At 48.0% G+C, this 19224-nt stretch overlaps 1 protein-coding gene across 3 annotated transcripts in view; it reads left to right on the top strand.

Annotated features, from left to right (window-relative positions):
- Positions 1-19224, top strand: part of GDPD5 (glycerophosphodiester phosphodiesterase domain containing 5) — a 307956-nt gene that overhangs the window by 49889 nt on the left and 238843 nt on the right. Inside the window, exon 1 of one of the 3 annotated variants that reach the window (XM_063951226.1) lies at positions 3889-4034. The exons of 1 other annotated variant lie outside the window; for it this stretch is intronic. The gene's annotated coding sequence lies outside the window, so the exon portion shown is untranslated. Of the gene's footprint in view, positions 1-3888; positions 4035-19224 lie in introns of those variants that run through there. One more of the 3 variants, XM_063951229.1, reaches the window with a different exon arrangement.

Consider the following 19224-nt stretch of genomic DNA (forward strand, 5'->3'; position numbering starts at 1 on the left):
ATTAAGGCCGGGATGTAACGAAGTCCGGGTTTGGCGGCTGTGCTGGATGCCTGGCTGAACCATGACTTGCACATGATTGACCCCTTTAAAAAAACGTACAAGTTTGGCCGGCGTCCCACACGGCCGCCGAACCCGGACTTCATTACATCCCGCCCTAAGTACTTGTTTTTCTACTAGAATTTGAATATTTGATGTCATTATTGTACCATAAATTTTCGTTTTCCTATCTGTAATCTGCTCTAGCCCAGGTGTAAGGTTTATGTATAATACAGTACTGAAAGACTATTACTTATAGAAACATACAAACTCCACACATATAGAATCCACGGGTGTGGTATGTTAGATAGAATAGACTTAGGTCGACAGTGTCTAGGTCGACCACTATTGGTCATCAGTAAGTAGGTTGACATGGTTTCTAGGTCGACAGGGACTATATGTCGACATGTACTGGGTCGACATGAAAAAAGGTCGACATGGTTTTTAAAAAACATTTTTTGTGTGTGGTTTTCTTCGTAGAGTGACCGGGAACCCCAATTAGTGCACCGTGTCCCCTCGCATGGCTTGCTTCGCTCGCCATACTTCGGGCAAGGTGCCTCGCTCCTGTACCACTGGCCTCAGCACAGGTTACCGTTCCCAATTGTGTCCAAGTGGATCGTCAAGTATGAAAAAGTAAAATTGTTTAAAAAAAAAATGTGAATAACTCATGTCGACCTTTTGTCATGTCGGCCTAGTACACGTTGACCTAGAAACCATGTCGACCTACTTACTATCGACCAATAGTGGTCGACCTCAGCCTTGTCGACCTAGAGACCGGATCCCGGAATACACACCCCAGGGTAGAGAGAGAGGGGAGGATGTCACAGTGAGGGTTGAGTTTGGAGCAGCACCGTAACTACGTGTGTGCCAAGTGTGCCTGGCACACAGCGCAGTCGCCCTGAGGGCGCAACGGCCAGCGGACTGTAATGAGTTAAATTGACTCATTACAAGCCGCCTCTGCTGTGTTCGCCGCGCTGGAGAAGCCGGAGGCAGGGGAGGAGAGCAGCAGCGCTGGAGGCAGGGGGGGAGAAGGAGGGAGGGGGACTGGAGTCGCAGCAGCGCTATGTAATTCGTAGTGGCGCCGCTGCAGCAGTCCCCTCTCCTTCCACATTGGCTGCCCGGCGCTGCTGTGAATGCGCTTCCCTCATCCCAGCATTCACAGCGGTGGCGGGCAGCCAATGCGGAAGGTGAGGGGACACCTCCACCAATTACATAGCACTGCAGTGGCTCCAGTTCCCCTCCCTCCTCCTCCTTCTCCCCTGTCCGGGATCTGCCAGCACCGAGGAGCCTGACTGCCAGCGGGGAGAGATGGTAAGTCTCTCTCTCTCTCTCTCTCTCTCTCTCTCTCTCTCTCTATCTATTCTGTCTGCTGCAATGTGTAAAAAGGGGGACACTATCTGCCGCAATGTGTAAAAAGGGGGACTGGCTGCCGTAACGTGTAAAAAGGGGGACGCTGTCTGCCGTAATGTGTAAAAAGGGGACTCTGTCTGTCGTAATGTGTAAAAAGGGGGACGCTGTCTGCCGTAATGTGTAAAAAGGAAACTCTGTCTGCCGTAATGTGAAAAAAGGGGGACGCTGTCTGCCGTAATGTGTAAAAAGGGGACTCTGTCTGCCGTAATGTGTAAAAAGGGGGACACTGTCTGCTGTAATGTGTAAAAAGGGGATGCTGTCTGCCGTAATGTGTAAAAAGGGGGACGCTTTCTGCCGTAATGTGTAAAAAGGGAGGACGCTGTCTGCCGTAATGTGTTAAAAGTGGGACGCTGTCTGCCGTAATGTGTAAAAAGGGGGACGCTGTCTGCCGTAATGTGTAAAAGGGTCTCTACCTGGTGTAGTGGCGCTACTGTGCACCGTAGTATGAATTGGTATTATTTTGTGTCCATGCCCCTTCCCATGAAGGCATGCCCCTATATATTTTTTGCGCGCCTACGGCGCGCACTGCCACTATTTTGCATAGGGGGTGCCAATGCTGTATCTTGCACACAGCGCTAAAATGCCTAGTTACGGCACTGGTTTGAAGGATGGAGTGTTTGGAGCCTCTCTGCTTGCTACATTGCACACTCTGTAAGATGCATGACCATGACCCTACTTCACTAACATGTAAACGTGCAGGAGTGCAGTAAGAGAGGAGGGGGCCGTGTGCAACCTTTGGGGAATATGTATCAAAAATTGGAGAGAGATAAAATGGAGAGAGATAAAGTAACAACCAATCCAGCAGTCCCTGATTACCCAATAAGCTGATCAGGCTACAGTCTAGGGAGCTTGGAGAGCTTGAGATCCTACATACAAGGAGGCATTTAATAAATCTCACTATTCCAAATGCATTAGCCATTTATTCCACAGCACTGTTTTGGCTGCTTGTCTGCATATCTCCACCCTAAAGCATTGCCCGGAGCATTGATTGGCTCACTGCAGTCCAGCGCTGTCCCAGATTGGCCACTCAGCAGCTTGCCAGAAAAGTTCCACCTTGACCAGCCACTGAACCCAGGCCTCTCCAGGGAGGAGCAAGTGCAACAAGAGCAACCCTGGAGGGATGCCTGCAGCTAACAACAACTGGGAGGGGAGCAAGGGACCAGACCGCCTTCTCCAGCAAAAAATTCCCAACTATAGTGGATGAGAGGAACTGCCTCAACACTCCCCAGGAAGTCAGCAGCTACTGTAGGTAGCTGGCTCTGGAGGACTTCCCGGGTAGGGAATGGTGTTGTACAGTAAAAAGGAGCCTACGGGATGATGTAACTGGACACAGAGGGGTACAGACGAAGTAATGCGGCAGGTGTGCTCTGTCCGTGTAGTGGTCTGATGGTATAATGAATGATGGTGTGGGGGAAATTTTAAAGGCTCATGACTCTTGTAGAGGGCATTGTCTTCTGACAGCAGACTGATAAGTCTGTGGAGGACTCAGACAGGATGATTGAACTTGCCTTGATTGGTAAGGGAGGCACCAAGTAAAATCTTGCCTAGAGCACCAAACTGACCAGGGTCGGCCTTGGTAGGTCATGCTGGGTCCGGGACTTGCAGTTCCACAACCGCAAGAGCGCCATCTTTGCCTATCTTCTTTTCCTTTGAATGAAATGTATCCGTCAGTAATATTCTGTATTTACAAATCATGAATGCTTTTAGCAATGGTGCAGAGAAAGCTAGTGCCTCTTCTTGGGAGTAAAAGTGGTGGGGATGGTGATGATGATGATGATGAAGGTGATGATAATGATGATGAAGATGGTGATAGTGATGAAGTTGATGATGATAATTCTAAAGATGAAAATGATGATGATGATGATAATGATGAAAATAATAATTGTGATGATGAAGAAGAAAATGATGATGAAGAAGATGAAGCTGATGAAGAGAAGAATATTGATGATGAAGAATCTGATAATGGAGATGAAGTAGATGATGACAATGATGAAGATGATTAAGATGAAGATGACGATGAAGACGATGATGAACATAACGATGATTATTGTGAAAATGAAGATGATGATGAAAATAATGAGGATGAAGCGGATGAAGAAAAAAATGGTGATGCTGAAGAGGAGGATTGTGATGAAGAAGAGGATGGTGATGATGATGAATCTGATGATGAAGAAGAGAATAGTGGTGGTGATGATGAAGAAGATGATGATGATGAATCTGATGAAGAAGAGGATCGTGATGATACTGAATCTGATAATGATGAAGAGGGTGGTTATTGTAATGATGATGATGACGAAAAAGAGAATAGTGATGATGATGATGATGATGAAGAGGATGGTGACGGTGATAATGTTGATGATGTAGGAGCCTGTCCCTTTAAGAGCTAGTAGCTGTGTGTGTGTCTCTTTAAGAGCGGGGGCGTGTCCGGGCGGTGAGTGACGGGGGCGGTGCCTGGCTGAGGCTGGGAGTACAGCGGCAGCAGCAGCAGCGCCGGAGCCGGGAGCGGGTCACTCGGAGCTCACATCTCCCATACACAGTCCCCGGGGCCTGGAGCTGCACCCCGGGGGGGACATCCACAGCCGGCCGGGGTAAGTGAGACCCGACACCGCCCTTACTGAACTCCTCATCCCGGGCAGCGCACATGTAGGGGAAGGCAGCATGTACTACAGGGCGCAGCATGCCCTGCCAGGCTCTCAGCCTCCTGCTGGCACCTGTAGTTCCACTATTAGTGTGTACAGGTACAGGCGGAGTATATGGTGGTGCAGTACAGCCTGTTCCTCTATTTGTGTGAATATGGTGTTACAGTGTACAGATAAAGGGGGAGTATATGGGGTATAGTACAGTATATTCTGTTCCTCTATTCGTGTGCATATGGTGTTAGTGTACAGATAGAGGGGTATATGGTGGTATAGTGTAGTATATTGTGTTACACTGTAACACCACATGCAGAGGAACAGATAAAAGGGGAGGGGGGGGGGGGGGGGGGGGTATAGTGCAGTTTATTCTGTTCCTATATTTGTGTGCATATGGTGTTATAGTGTACATTTAAAGGGGGTGTATATGGGGGTATAGTGCAGTATATTTTGTTCCTCTATTCGTGTGCATATGGCGTTACAGCGTACAGATAAAGGGTAATGTATATGGGGGAATAGTGCAATATATACTGTTCCTCTATTAGTGTGTGTGTAGTGTTACAAGGAACAGATACAATTGGAGTATATGGAATCTCAGTGCAGTATATTCTGTTCCACTGTGACTTGTACAGTGCATAGATAAGGGAGAAGTGTATGGTGTAGTAGAATACCATATTCCTCTTAGTGTGTATAGTGTTAACTAGCAGTATATGGGGGCATAGTGTAGTTTATATTGTTCCGCTACAAGAGTGTGTAGTGTTAGTGCCCACAGAAAGGTGGAGTCTATGGGGGCATAGTGAAGAATATTCTGTTACAGCAGTTTGAATGGTCATCTGTGTGGCGCTTGGGCTGTTATAAGGGGCATAGTGCAGTATATTCTGTTACATTTCATTACAATAATTATTACCTGTGTAGTGTTTGGACCGGTATATGGGGGCACGGTGCAGTATATTCTGTTACATTACAGTAATTATCACCCGTGCTTGGGGCAGTATATGGGGCATGGTGCAGTATATTCTGTAACATTACAGTACTTATGACCCGTATAGTGCTTGGGCTGGTATACGGGGTCACGGTGCAGTATGTTATGTTACATTACAGTAATTATGACCTATGTGGCACTTGGATTGGTATACGGGGACACGGTGCAGTATATTGGTACATTACAGTAATTATGACCCGTGTGGTGCTTCGGCTGGTATACGGGGGCATGGTGCAGTATATTCTGTTACAGTACGGTATTCATTACCTGTGTGGCGATTGGGCTGGTATATGGGGGCACGGTGCAGTATATTGTTACATGACAGTAATTATGACCTGTGTGGTGCTTGGGTTGGTATATGGTGGCACGGTGCAGTATATTCTGTTACATTACAGTAATTATGACCTGTGTGGTGCTTTGGCCTGGTATATGGAGGCACGGTGCACCGTGAGGCGATCAGTGATATCACCCTATGACTAATATATATCAGTGATCACTGCTGGTAATGATGACAGTTCACCCTGTGCACCGTGCTTGCAGAACTTGGAGCAGCTGTGCCTCCCCGGCCAGCAATGTGACACACTGCATGCAGAGCCGGCTTTGTCACTTGCAGAGGTTGTCATTACTAAGCCCCGGCGTCCTGTCCGCGCAGGCATATTGCCTATTTATTACACGTGACTGCATAAATGCTCGGCGGCCGGTGGGGAAGTCATACTATGTATTATTTACTAGGTCTCATTCACAGAAGACAGTTGTCTGGAGGATTTTACCGTCCACGTGCCCCTGGGGGATTATCTGCTTCTAAAAATGTCCCCAGCAGGGAGAATCTAAGGTGATGCCGCAGAGCCTTGCTGGCGGGAGCCTCTGCCAGTCCTGTGCCCTGTTCCCTGCACGGCTCTGCCCGGTGGCATCTCTGGTTTGCTAGGAGCTTGTAGCGCTCTTTGCGGTCAATGGGGTCAATTCAATTCGGCAATTTATGAATAGCGCCGGGAATTAGCTCCCGACGCTATTCAATTCAGCTCCAGTTAAGTCGGCGATGTACCGTTCTCTCCGACTAAACAGGTTGAATTGTCGGGAGAATGGGCATTCTCCGACTTAACTCACCAACGCGAGGCTAATTCCTGACCGAATCAACCCCGCGCCGGCGCGAGGCAGCACATTTGTCGGGTTTCTTCTCTCATCCCCGGGGATGAGAGAAGAATTCCCGACAATTGCGGGTAACTAGCAGCTGAATTGAATAGCGTTGGGAGCTAATTCCCGGCGCTATTCATAAGTTGCCGAATTAAATTGACCCCAATGTCTGTTCCAAATATAAATGCACGTTTCTCCAGGCTGTCATAATAGACCGTCTATACTGGTCCATAGAAACCATTATGCTCTCGCTGAAGGATACTGGTTCCATACAGAGCCAGGGTTACACCCTGCGGTTACGTTGCCGGGCAGGTGAGAAGTTGGACCTTGTGTCGTGTTATCTGCTTGTCCATGTTAAATACGGGACTTGTGCAGTCAGGTGTTGTGTAAGTGACCATTCCTTTCCTCATCCACAGGTAGGGTTACCACTTCATCCCTTTAATTCTGGACACATTAATTACACAGGTTCTGTGGCTGATTAAAACCAGGTGAAATGGAGTACTGAAGTCAGCCAGCCGCAGAACCTGTGTAATGAATGTGTCCAGAATTAAAGGGATGAGGTAGTAACCCTACCCACAGGTCTCAGGCCTGCAATAGCCACTTACCTGTCTCTACTACGGCTGGTGCTGAACATGGGGGGTGTTGTAGATGTTGTTTGAATGAACCATCACGATCTGACTTCTGTAAGCCAGATGTAGTAACTAAATCTGACGCGTAACAAAACCGTCAGCGGAGGGCTCACGCGTTTCACTGTCCTTTTTCTGGTTGGTGACGTAAGGGTTCCCAGTTACTGGGAGTTGCCTGCAATGTCTATAAGGAATACAACACCTCCTACCGTAGTATATAATGGATATTAGAAGTCACCAAGGCGTGCTGTTTATAAACACATGTGACCTTCGGCTTTATGCGGTTTATGCGGCCACTGCACTTCCAATATCCTGCGATTTCCGAGTATTGGATCCATGTTTTCCCAGATTACGTCCCGTGACGCTAGACACACCTTGGGATCATCTGTTCTTTTCTGCTAAAGGCGGGAAGAAAGAAAGCTAAATTATTTGCAAGACTCTGTGAATGCGTTAATAGGGCTGACGTGATTCCGGCGGTGTGGGCGAGTATAACGCTTCCCGGGAAAGTGTGAAGTGATATGGGAAATGCTAATCCCCCATACATGCCTGGTTTTAGCCTTTAAAAAGGAAAAAAAACCCATGAGCAACGTTTACATGCTGCTTAACCCCCTCGCGGCAGAGATTGGGGTGATTACGCCGACTTCCATGCTGGCATACTGAGTAGTGGGTATCCGGTCAGACTGGCGACACCAGCATGTCGACAGGTTCTGAATGTCTATAGTCAGAATATATACATGGACATACAGTATGGTTGGGTCTGGGACTCGGGGTCGACACCAGAAATAGGTCGCCATGGACAAAAGGTCGACATGATTTTTTTTTTTTTTTGGGGGGGGGGGGGTTGTTTTTTCCGTAATGTGTCCGGGAACCCCAATTAGTGCACCGTGTTCGCACGCCATGCTTCGGGCAAGGTGCCTCGCTCTGTTTCCGTTGCGCTCGGCACAGGTTACCGTAAAGTATGAAAAAGTTCCAAAAAATTAAAAGAAGAAAAAAGTGAAAAACTTGTGTCTACTGTTTGTCCATGTTGACCAATTGGTGTCGACCTAAGTGGTATCGACCTAATTGGTGTCGACCTGGAGTCCGGATACCGCATGGTTAGCATCCAAAAATGTCAACATAGTTAAAATGACACGTTCATAATGTCTACATGTCAACAGCGGAATGTCGGCGCTATGTTTTTGCGTTATGGTGAGGTTTAAGGTTGCAAAAAAGGTATGTCAACTTTACGGTATCAACATTTTAATGTCGGCATTCTGAGTGTCGACTTTTCATACCACCCCCAACTAGCGCCCCCTAGTCTCCTATACACAGCGGAGGCTGCACGTTTACAGCGGATCCAACCGTTTATGTGACAACGTTCTGGACACGTGCTGCTGCGGTGCACATATAGGACGGGTGGCCACACGGCTGACACCTATAACCAGTCATTACGCTGAAGAATGCGGATGGGGGGCTCTCTGTGGCGCTGGGATGTCTCAGTCCCACGGGAGGGTTTCACAGCGGCTGGAATTATACAGCAAACATGTTGAGACAGTTCCTCTGCAAACTGCTATTTATAGCGGAGCTAAACGTCTGCTCCCTGGGTGTTATGTTTAATCTGACGGTCGCTGGTAGGCTTTGGGGAATATATGCATATTTTACATTTCTCACTTCTCCGTGTATATCTTGCAGTGCTGAGATGCCCTGTAGGATACTGCAGGGATGGGAAATGGGCTAAATCAGTGCAAGGAATCTTCATATATTATATATAATTGGGCAGAGCATGGTAATGAGGGTCCGACTCTGAGAGGACTTGTCCCGTTGGCGTTTTCTTGTTCTCTCTTGGTTATTACAATGTCTTCTGACCTTCATTGTGAATCCGCTTCTCACTAGTCATTAAACCGGAGAAAGTTGGCCTCTCGGGGCTGCGTCTGACGAGCGCTATAAAACACCAACCAGAAATCGGCTCCATGTTATTAAGATACCGGATGCCCGTGAGGCTCGTTCTGTTTTGCTAAATCCTCGGAGAAAGGGAAATAGCGCTCTCCATTTAGTATAACAGCTCCTTAAGAGGACCTGTCACTTCTGTGCTCCCAAAAAAATCCCCCGGACGAGCCAGGCGTCACCGAGCACGCAACTAACGGAGTACCTGGTGGGACGTTTATAAACCTTATCAGCAGGCGTAATGCAATGACTGATTTTTTTTTTTTTTTATTGCGTTTTGAAATTGCCTGGAAATTCAGCCTGAACTTGGGTAAATAGTTGGGACATGGTGTTGGATAGATTTAGGGGGACATGTATTAAGCAGTGATAAAAGCGGAGAAGTGAGCCTGTGGAGAAGTTGCCCATGGCAACCAATCAGCTGCTCTGTATACTTTTATAGTATGCAAATAATAAATGTTACGTCAAATCTCATTGGTTGCCATGGGCAACTTCTCCACTGGCTCAATTCACCGCTTTTATCACTGTTTAGTACATGACCCCCTTCATCCAGAATGCCCCAAAGAACGGTATCCTAAAGTATTTTGTGCCGCCCGTTCTAGCCGGCGCTCTTAAGATTGTCTGCAGAGAATCCCTGGGGCTTGCATGAACCGGTTACTCCCCGCACCTGACCTGCTCCGGTTAGGCGGTGCTTGTTGCAGGGTGGTGCTGTTATTGGGGTGGGCTTCTGTATTGGGGTCTCTATCGTTCCCCTCGGCTGTGGATGAATTTACATTCCCGCAGGGCACTGGCGTCCGAGCAACATTGAAGGTGCAGTTCCACTGTCGCCTCTGAGTTTCCTGGTATATGGTCCAAGTTCAGTAACGTCTCTGCACCGCTAGACAGATGCGATTACATCTTACGCTGCCAATCCGTTATAAATGACCCCCACTCTTTATAGAACTGTACATGACAACTACTGAGAATTGCATGCAACATTCTGCACAAGAAACGTGGCACTGTGCATATGGTCATACACGTACATTAATGACCGATGGCGAGAACGCGTTCTAGTATACAGCAATTAGAGAAGTTGTACTGTGCATTTATGTTGATTGATATGAATGGGCAGTCACTTGCATAGGTGAATCCTGATAGCCTGGGGCTGACCTTGCAGTATAACGCTGTCTGCTGGTGTGTCCGTAATTGGCGCAGATCAGCCAGTTATGGTATCCCGAGTTTTCCTGCGCACTTCTACGGGAAAAGCCTGCGATATGGATGGATGCCATGTGACGTTATGATACACTGGGGTCAATTTAATAAGATGGGAGTTCTATTTAAGATGGGATGTTGCCCATAGCAACCCATCAGATGATTCTTCTCATTTTATAAATGATTCACAATCAGGGCACAAGTGGAATGTACGTGTCTGTGACTGGCGTTAAACAGCCTCAACGCTACAGTCGCAGATCGGAACGCATCTCGAGCTCTGCGTATGGGCAGAAATATGTATGGTGCACCCAACCCTTCATTATCTCCTGCTGGACCAACACCATGGCGCTTGTAGTGATGTCACTTGCGGCTCGTAAAATGTATTTATTTTTGTAAGGCCAATGGGCAGGCGATCGATCAGCCCTGGAACTGTCACACACCTTATTATGTGTGTGCAACTATCTTTCTTATATATTATATTATTATAATACAGGTTGAGTATCTCTTATCCAAAATTAAAAATCCCAAATTTGTGGGTCCCTCACTGAGATAATGACATAAATATTATATATATATATATAATAAATATATATATATATATATATATATATATATATATATATATTTTTGTATTTTGTAATACATATGTCGTTATCTCAGTAGGGGACCTAAAAATGTGGTATTTTGGATAAGGGATACTCAACCTGTATATAAAATCGCTCCCTGCTCTGGTGCTTCTATCGCACTCTGGTCTGTATCTCAGGCACTGTGATACATACCAGACTACAGTATGGGGGTAATTCAGAGTTGATCGCAGCAGCAAATTTGTTAGCAGTTGGGCAAAACCATGTGCAGTGCAGGTGGGGCAGATGTAACATGTGCAGAGAGAGTTAGACTTGGGTGGGGTGTGTTCAAACTGAAATCTAAATTGCAGTGTAAAAATAAAGCAGCCAGTATTTACCCTGCACAGAAACAAAATAACCCACCCACATCTAACTCTCTCTGCACATGTTACATCTTCCCCACCTGCAGTGCACATGGTTTTTTCCATTAGCTAACAAATTTGCTGCTGCGATCAGGTCTGAATGACCCACTATGATCGAAGCACCAGGGCAGAGAGCGACACTCCAGGCAGGAAAGAGGAGCGGTGATAGGTGCAATATATGTAGTAGAGAAATGCTTTAGCTCGTTCAAAAACAAGTGATGCACATGTGACTATAATGTGACTTAATGTGAATATTACAACGAGACTGGAGAGCGGGATCTATCGGATGAATCCCTCTGTCTGGGTGAGCTGTGGGCGGCTGTGTAGCAGTATACCGTATGTGCCGGTGCGTGTGTCACGTTCCTCCATCTGACTTTCCCCGGCCTCCGTGTGATTGGTGGGCTCATTCTGCCTGTGGTCAGCTGTATGGCCGTGTGGGATGTGTAGTGCAGACACTGAGATCAGCGGCTTGTACAGTCCCTATTATCCCCTCCTGCTGCCCCTCATCTCTTTTCTGTGTGGTGGGGAGGAAAATAATGTTCCTTCTATACAACTCTCCTTTTCTGGGTGTACAGCCCTTTTGTTACATGCAGTCCTATGTGTGCACCTCCGCCCTCAGACATTGGGTTCCCAGGTACCTACTTTGCACCATTTTCGGCATACATTTGCGCTGTTGTGTTACGTGATGTCACCATCAAGCTTTCTCCATCAGCCGAAGGGTACGTTACAACACCCGGGAGGGCGGAACTGTGGCTTTATGCTGTTTTTTTTTGGGGTGGGGGCAAGCTCCCCCTTACTGTGCCACTGATTGCAGGGGGTTCAGTGTCTCCCTTGCTCGTTGCTACCTATCCTTGCCGTGGTCATGGGAGCGAATCTGGCCAGAGCCCTAGCTGTTTGAGGTTTATATATTTACATGCATTGGTTTATTAGATCCTTCAGTCGCTCTTGCTCCTTAGATACAGCATGGGACATGTAAAGTGTTTAGAGATTACTAAGGTGTGTAAGTGGCTGTTCTACTGATCACCGATACCTCAAACATCTGTATTTTACTACAGGGTGGAGTCACATTATTATGACCGCCTCCTACATGTGACGCTGGCAGTGCGTAGCCCATGAAGTACGTCACGTGTCGTGCGCTGGCTCGGTGGGTATATAAGGGGTGTGATAGGCCCGTCTGCACACATCACTGGTTTCTGTCTTGGGTAAAAGGGGCGATTTATCAGAGTTGCAGAAAGGGAGGATTATCGGCTTTCGGGCGAAGGGTGGCGGTATTTCTGACACAGCGCAGTTTGTGAACTGTCCGCGTGCTGCTGTGGTGAAGGTGTATCGTGACTGGACAAATGGTGCGTAAAGGGCCGCTACAGTGGAGCAGCTCACCATCAGAATGAACCTGGGGGCTACCAGACGTGTGTCGAAAACCACAGTCCAGCCCGTCGAGCTGCTGTGCGTGCTGCCCACGGCGGTTACTGGCATTATCCAGGTGGCCAGCAATTCAGGTAACCGGAGCCATTATACTTTACGGATATGTTTCCCACCATCGTACAGTCGGGAGAGAACACATACGTGGGTTAAATTGGTGAATCATACCTTCAGGCAAGGGGTGTGAAGGTCCTACTCACAAGAGCTTGCAATTAAATGGACATAAGATGAGGCATACAGAAGGGCAGTGCGTGTTTTCAGCAGTGTGCCGGCTGTGTATATATGTAAAGGGGTGTACATTCGCCAAGCGTCCTGAGGTTACTGCATGGATGGGAAGGTCTGGTCACGGAAGTAAAGGGTCAGATGTATTAAGCCTGGAGAAGTGATAAAGCAATGACAAGTGCAAGGTGATAACGCGCCAGCCAATCGGCTCCAATATGTAAATTGACAGGAGATGATTGGCTGGTGCGTTTATCACCTTGCACTTATCACTTCTGCAGACTTAACACATCTGCCTCAAAGTGACCTGTTCCCGAGCTGGAGACTGGCACTGACTGGTGAGTGGCATGGGGCACTGAGAGTGTTGTGCAGGCTATTTGGAGTGCACTGAATTGGGGACCCTAATGGCAGAATAATAAAATGAACACGGTTATAGGCATTATTCACTCCCTGCTGCCCATGGTGTATTTATATGATTTTCTGGAGACCGTCCTTAAGCCTGCCTCTGTACAACTTGTCCTGTGTTTCATTTGGGAGGCAGGCTGTGTAACGCAGCGCGTGCCAGCCTCGGCACCATGACAATCCCTCGGAGAGACATCTAATGAGCCATTGTTGGGTGTAATCTGCAGCTTAAGCTTTTCTAAACTGCGCATCAATAAGTCCTTAGCACAGACTGGTCTGCATATTCCCAGGAAGCCAAAGGTTAGGATACTGATGTAGTCTTTTTTTCGTGACGCCAACAAATCCAGGAAAGTCTGAGATCGGGCACAGTACCCGCCCCCACAAGAGCCCCGCTGTGTTTTACATATGCAGCATTGAAATATTTTAAAGTAATCAAAATTATCTGTGCAGACTTGAGCCTGATTCTATCCTCTCCCTGCGGGCATTAGAAGGGACATCTCAGGGTCTCCCTGCATCACATAGGGGTTCACTACGATATGCCGGCGGTCGGGCTCCCGGCTACCAGCATACCGGCGCCGGGAGCCCGACCGCCGGCTTACCGACAGTGTGGCGAGCGCAAATGACCCCCTTGCGGGCTCGCTGCGCTCGCCACGCTACGGGCACGGTGGCGCGCTACGCCACACTATTTTATTCTCCCTCCAGGGGGGTCTGTATGCTGGTCGCCGGGAGCCCGACCGCCGGCATACTGAAGACCACCCATCATATAGGCCTGTGTTTCTAAAGGACATTCCCACAGAACCCCATTATATTGTACTAAGGTGGTCATTCCGAGTTGATCGCAGCCAGCAACTTTTTGCTGCTGCTGCGATCAACTAGTCCACGCCTATGGGGGAGTGTATGTTAGCTTAGCAGGGCTGCGATCGCTTGTGCAGCCCTGCTAAGCTAAAAAAATTTCAAGCAGAAGTTGACTAGCCCTGGACATACTTACCCTGTGCGACGATCTCTGCGATGCTGGAGCCGGCTTTGACGTCAGACATCCGCCCTCCGTTCTCGTGGACACGCCTGCGTTTTCTTCTCTACTCCCCGAAAAACGGTCTCCAACGGTCCGGATCCACGCAGGAACGCCTTCTTTCTGTCAATCTTCTTGCGGTCGGCTCTGCGACCGCTTTCTTCGTTGGCCGCGACGTAAGTCGCCGGGCAACGACGCACGTGCGCAGTGCGACCGCTGCGCATGTGCATGCCAGACCCGTTCGCACCGCAGCGACAAACCGCTGCGTGCGAACAGGTCGGAATGACCCCATAAGTGCTTACTGCAGGCAATTCTGATACTGACGTCAAGTGAACACTTGTTATAAAGTCTGTTAGCAGGGTCATCCATGTATGTGTACTCGGCTACTTGTGAGCAAATTATAGCAGCTGTGTTAGGCAGCTGTAGGAGCAGACAATGAGGAAGAGAAGGCAAACTATACAACTGCACTGAAGATTAAAGTTCAGTTTTAGAAACTTGTGCTCCCCTGGTTACACTGAAAACAAGCATGTTAATTGCAGGCTGTTTGGCCTCATGCCTGACCCCATCTGTTTCATTATACCAAGACCCTCATGTACAATGTTCAGTGCTTTATGGCCGGACCCTCATGCATGGTATTATGCATATATTTATATTTCTCTAACGTCCTAGTGGATGCTGGGGACTCCGTAAGGACCATGGGGAATAGACGGGCTCCGCAGGAGACATGGGCACTTTAAGAAAGAATTTAGATTCTGGTGTGCTCTGGCTCCTCCCTCTATGTCCCTCCTCCAGACCTCAGTTTGAATCTGTGCCCGGACGAGCTGGGTGCTGTTTAGTGAGCTCTCCTGAGCTTGCTATAAGAAAGTATTTTGTTAGGTTTTTTATTTTCAGGGAGCTCTGCTGGCAACAGACTCCCTGCATCGTGGACTGAGGGGAGAAAAGCAGCCCTACTCTCTGCAGATAGGTCCTGCTTCTTAGGCTACTGGACACCATTAGCTCCAGAGGGATCGTACACAGGATCTCACCCTCGTCGTCCGATCCCGGAGCCACGCCACCGTCCCCCTCGCAGAGCCGGAAGACAGAAGCTGGGTGAGCATTAGAAGCAAGAAGACTTCGAAATCGGCGGCAGAAGACTCCAGTCTTCACTGAGGTAGCGCACAGCACTGCAGCTGTGCGCCATTGCTCCCACACTACACCCACATACTCCAGTCACTGTAAGGGTGCAGGGCGCAGGGGGGGGGGGGGGGGGGGGGGGCGCCCGCCCTGGGCAGCAATTAGAGACCTCTTTGGCAAAAGTTTGCATATATACAGTTGGGCACTGTATATATGTATGAGCCCCTGCCAAAAATTGTACATTAAAGCGGGACATAAGCCTGCCGTCGAGGGGGCGGGGCTTCTTCCTCAGCACTCACCAGCACCATGTTTTTTCTCCACAGCACCGCTGAGAGGAAGCTCCCCAGTCTCTCCCCTGCAGTTACACGGTAGAAGAGGGTAAAAAGAGAGGGGGGGCACATAATTAGGCACAAAAATCAATATAAACAGCAGCTACTGGGTTAACATTAAGTTACTGTGTTATTCCTGGGTTAATAGCGCTGGGGTGTGTGCTGGCATACTCTCTCTCTGTCTCTCCAAAGGGCCTTGTCTTCAGATGAGCATTCCCTGAGTGTGTGGTGTGTCGGTACGTGTGTGTCGACATGTCTGAGGTAAAAGGCTCCCCTAAGGAGGAGATGGAGCAAATATGTGTGTGTGAGGGTGTCTCCGTCGACAACGCCGTCACCTGTTTGGATATGTGTAATTAAGTGCGAAGGTGAATTTATTGCACAAAAGATTAGAGAACAGACAGGGAATCTACCCATGTCTGTCCCTATGTCACAGAGACCTTCAGAGTCTCTCAATGATCACTATCCAAAATAATAGGCACTGATATCGACACGGAGTGTGACTCCAGTGTCGACTACGATAATGCAAAGTTACAGCCAAAATGGCAGGAAAGTATTCAATATATGATTATTGTAATAAAAGATGATTTGCATATCACTGATGACTCATCTGTCCCTGACACAAGGGTACACATGTTTAAGGGGAAGAAAGCGGAGGTAAATTTCCCTCCTCTCATGATGAAAAAGAGCGGGAATCTCCAGACAAGAGACTGCAGTTTCCCACAAAGAATTCTCAGGCAGTATCCTTTCCCTACTAGGGCCAGGATATGATGGGAATCTTCCCCTCGGGTGTCACGTTTGCCCAAAAGGTAGCCCTGACGTAACAGCTATTCTCAGGGATCCTGCAGATAGCGTGCACATTCTGGTTCACTACTCAGACCGGCGATTGTGTCGGCATGGGGTTATAGCACTGTAGCAGCGTGGACAGGTACCTTATCAGCAGAGATTGAGACCCTAGTGTGTGTATGTGTGTGTGTGTGTGTGTGTGTGTATATATATATATATATATATATATATGTATATGTGTATATATATATATATATATATATATATATATATATATATATATATATATATATATATATATATATATATATATATAATATATTAGTGATGAGCGAGGTTCGGTTTTACTCGGTTCTCAAAACGGCATCTTATTGGCTATCCAAAACACGTGACATCCGTGAGCCAATAAGATGCCGTTTTGAGAACCGAGTAAAACCGAGTAAAACCGAACCCGCTCATCACTTATGTATGTATGTGTGTGTGTGTATATATATATATATATATATATATATATATATATATATATATACACACACACACACACACACACACACACACACACACACACACACACACACACACACACACACACACACACACACACACACACATTATATATGTGTGTGTGTATATATATATATATATATATATATATATATATATATATATATATATATATATATATATATATATAATTATAATATATACACACACACATTAGTCTACTGGGTTCTAGAGTCAACGCTATGTCGATTCTGCTTGACGTGTCCTGTAGAATATGCAATGGACAGATGATGCCGACTTAAGAGGCATATGGAAGGCTGAGGATTGTGTGGAGAAGGGATCTCGGACCTGGTCTCCACAGCTATGACTAGTAATTCTGATATTTTGCCTTATGTTCCTCCACAGCCTAGGAAAGCACGACATTATCAAATGCAGCCTTTCGAACACAGAGAAACAAGAAAGTCCGAGGTGCGTCCTTTCTTGCCAGAGGCGGGGGCAGAGGAAAGAAGCTGCACAACACAGCTAGTTCCCAGGAACAGAAGTCCTCCCCGGCCTCTACAAAATCCACCGCATGTCGCTGGGGCTCCACAGGCGGAGCTAGGCCCGGTCGGGGCACGTCTTCGTAAGTTCAGCCACAAGTGGGTTCACTCCCTGTTGGATCCCTGGGCAATAGATATTGTGTCTCAGGGATACAAGCTGGACTTTGAGGAGATGCCCCCTCACAGATGGCCCTGCCGGCTTCCCCCCACGAGAGGGAAATAGTGTTAACTGCAATTCACAAATTGTATCTTCAACAGGTGGTGGTCAAGGTTCCCCTCCTTCAACAAGGAGGGGGTTATTATTCGACCATGTTGTAGTCCCGAAACCGGACGGTTCGGTCAGACCCATATTGAATTTAAAATCCCTGAACATATACCTGAAAAGGTTCAAGTTCAAGATGGAATCGCTAAGAGCGGTCATCGCAAGCCTGAAAGGGGGATATTTTATGGTGTCTCTGGACATAAAGGATGTCCCCATTTATCCACCTCATCAGGCGTACCTCAGAATTGCGGTACAGGATTGTCATTACCAATTTCAGACATTGCCGTTTGGTCTCTCCACGGCCCCGAGAATATTCACCAAGGTAATGGCGGAAATGATGGTGCTCCTGCGGAAGCAAGGTGTCACAATTATACCGTACTTGGACGATCTCCTCATAAAACCGAGATCAAGAGAGCAGTTGCTGAACAGCGTATCACTTTCTCTGGAAGTGTAACGGTAAAACGGCTGGATTCTATATATTCCAAAGTTGCAGTTGGTTCCTACAGCTCATCTGCCTCTCCTAGGCATGATCCTAGACACAGACCAGAAAAGGGTTTATCTCCCGATAGAGAGAGCTCAGGAGCTCATGACACTGGTCAGGAATCTATTAAAACCAAAACAGGTGTCAGTGCATCACTGCACTCGAGTCCTGGGAAAGATGGTGGCATCATACGAGGCCATTCCCTTCGGCAGGTTCCATGCGAGGACCTTCCAATGGGACTTACTGGACAAGTGGTCCGGATCACATCTTCAGATGCATCGGTTAATCACCCTGTCCCCCAGGGCCAGGGTGTCACTCCTGTGGTGGCTACAGAGTTCTCACCTTCTAGAGGGCCGCAGATTCGGAATTCAGGACTGGGTCCTGTCGACCACGGACGCTAGCCTCCGAGGGTGGGGAGCAGTCGCACAGGGAAGAAATTTCCAAGGTCTGTGGTCAAGTCAAGAGACTTGCCTTCACATCAACATCCTGGAACTAAGGGCCGTATACAGCGCCCTAAGTCAAGCGGAGCACTTGCTTCGCGACCAACCGGTTCTGATTCAGTCAGACAACATCACCGCAGTGGCTCATGTGAACCGCCAGGGCGGCACAAGGAGCTGAGTGGCGATGGCAGAAGCCACCAGAATTCTTCGCTGGGCGGAGAATCACGTAAGCGCTCTGTCAGCAGTGTTCATCCCGGGAGTGGACAACTGGGAAGCAGACTTCCTCAGCAGACACGACCTACACCCGGGAGAGTGGGGACTTCATCAGGAAGTCTTCACACAGATCAAATATCGGTGGGAACTGCCACAGGTGGACATGATGGCATCCCGCCTCAACAAAAACTACAGAGGTATTGCGCCAGGTCAAGAGACCCTCAAGCAATAGCGGTAGACGCCCTGGTGACACCGTGGGTGTTCGAGTCTGTATGTATTTCCTCCTCTTCCTCTCATACAAGGTGCTGAGGCTAATAAGAAAAAGAGGAGTGAGAACAATCCTCATTGTTCCAGATTGGCCACGAAGGACCTGGTATCCAGATCTGCAAGAAATGCTCACAGAGGACCCGTGGCCTCTTCCTCTAAGACAGGACCTGTTGCAACAGGGGCCCTGTCTGTTCCAAGACTTACCGTGGCTGCGTTTGACGGCATGGCGGTTGAACGCCGGATCCTAGCAGAAAAGTGCATTCCGGACGAGGTCATTCCTACGCTGATAAAGGCTAGGAAGGGCGTGACAGCTAAACATTATCACCGTAT

The sequence above is a fragment of the Pseudophryne corroboree genome, chromosome 2, assembly GCF_028390025.1.
Source record: "Pseudophryne corroboree isolate aPseCor3 chromosome 2, aPseCor3.hap2, whole genome shotgun sequence".
In the NCBI taxonomy this organism is placed as follows: Eukaryota; Metazoa; Chordata; class Amphibia; order Anura; family Myobatrachidae; genus Pseudophryne; species Pseudophryne corroboree.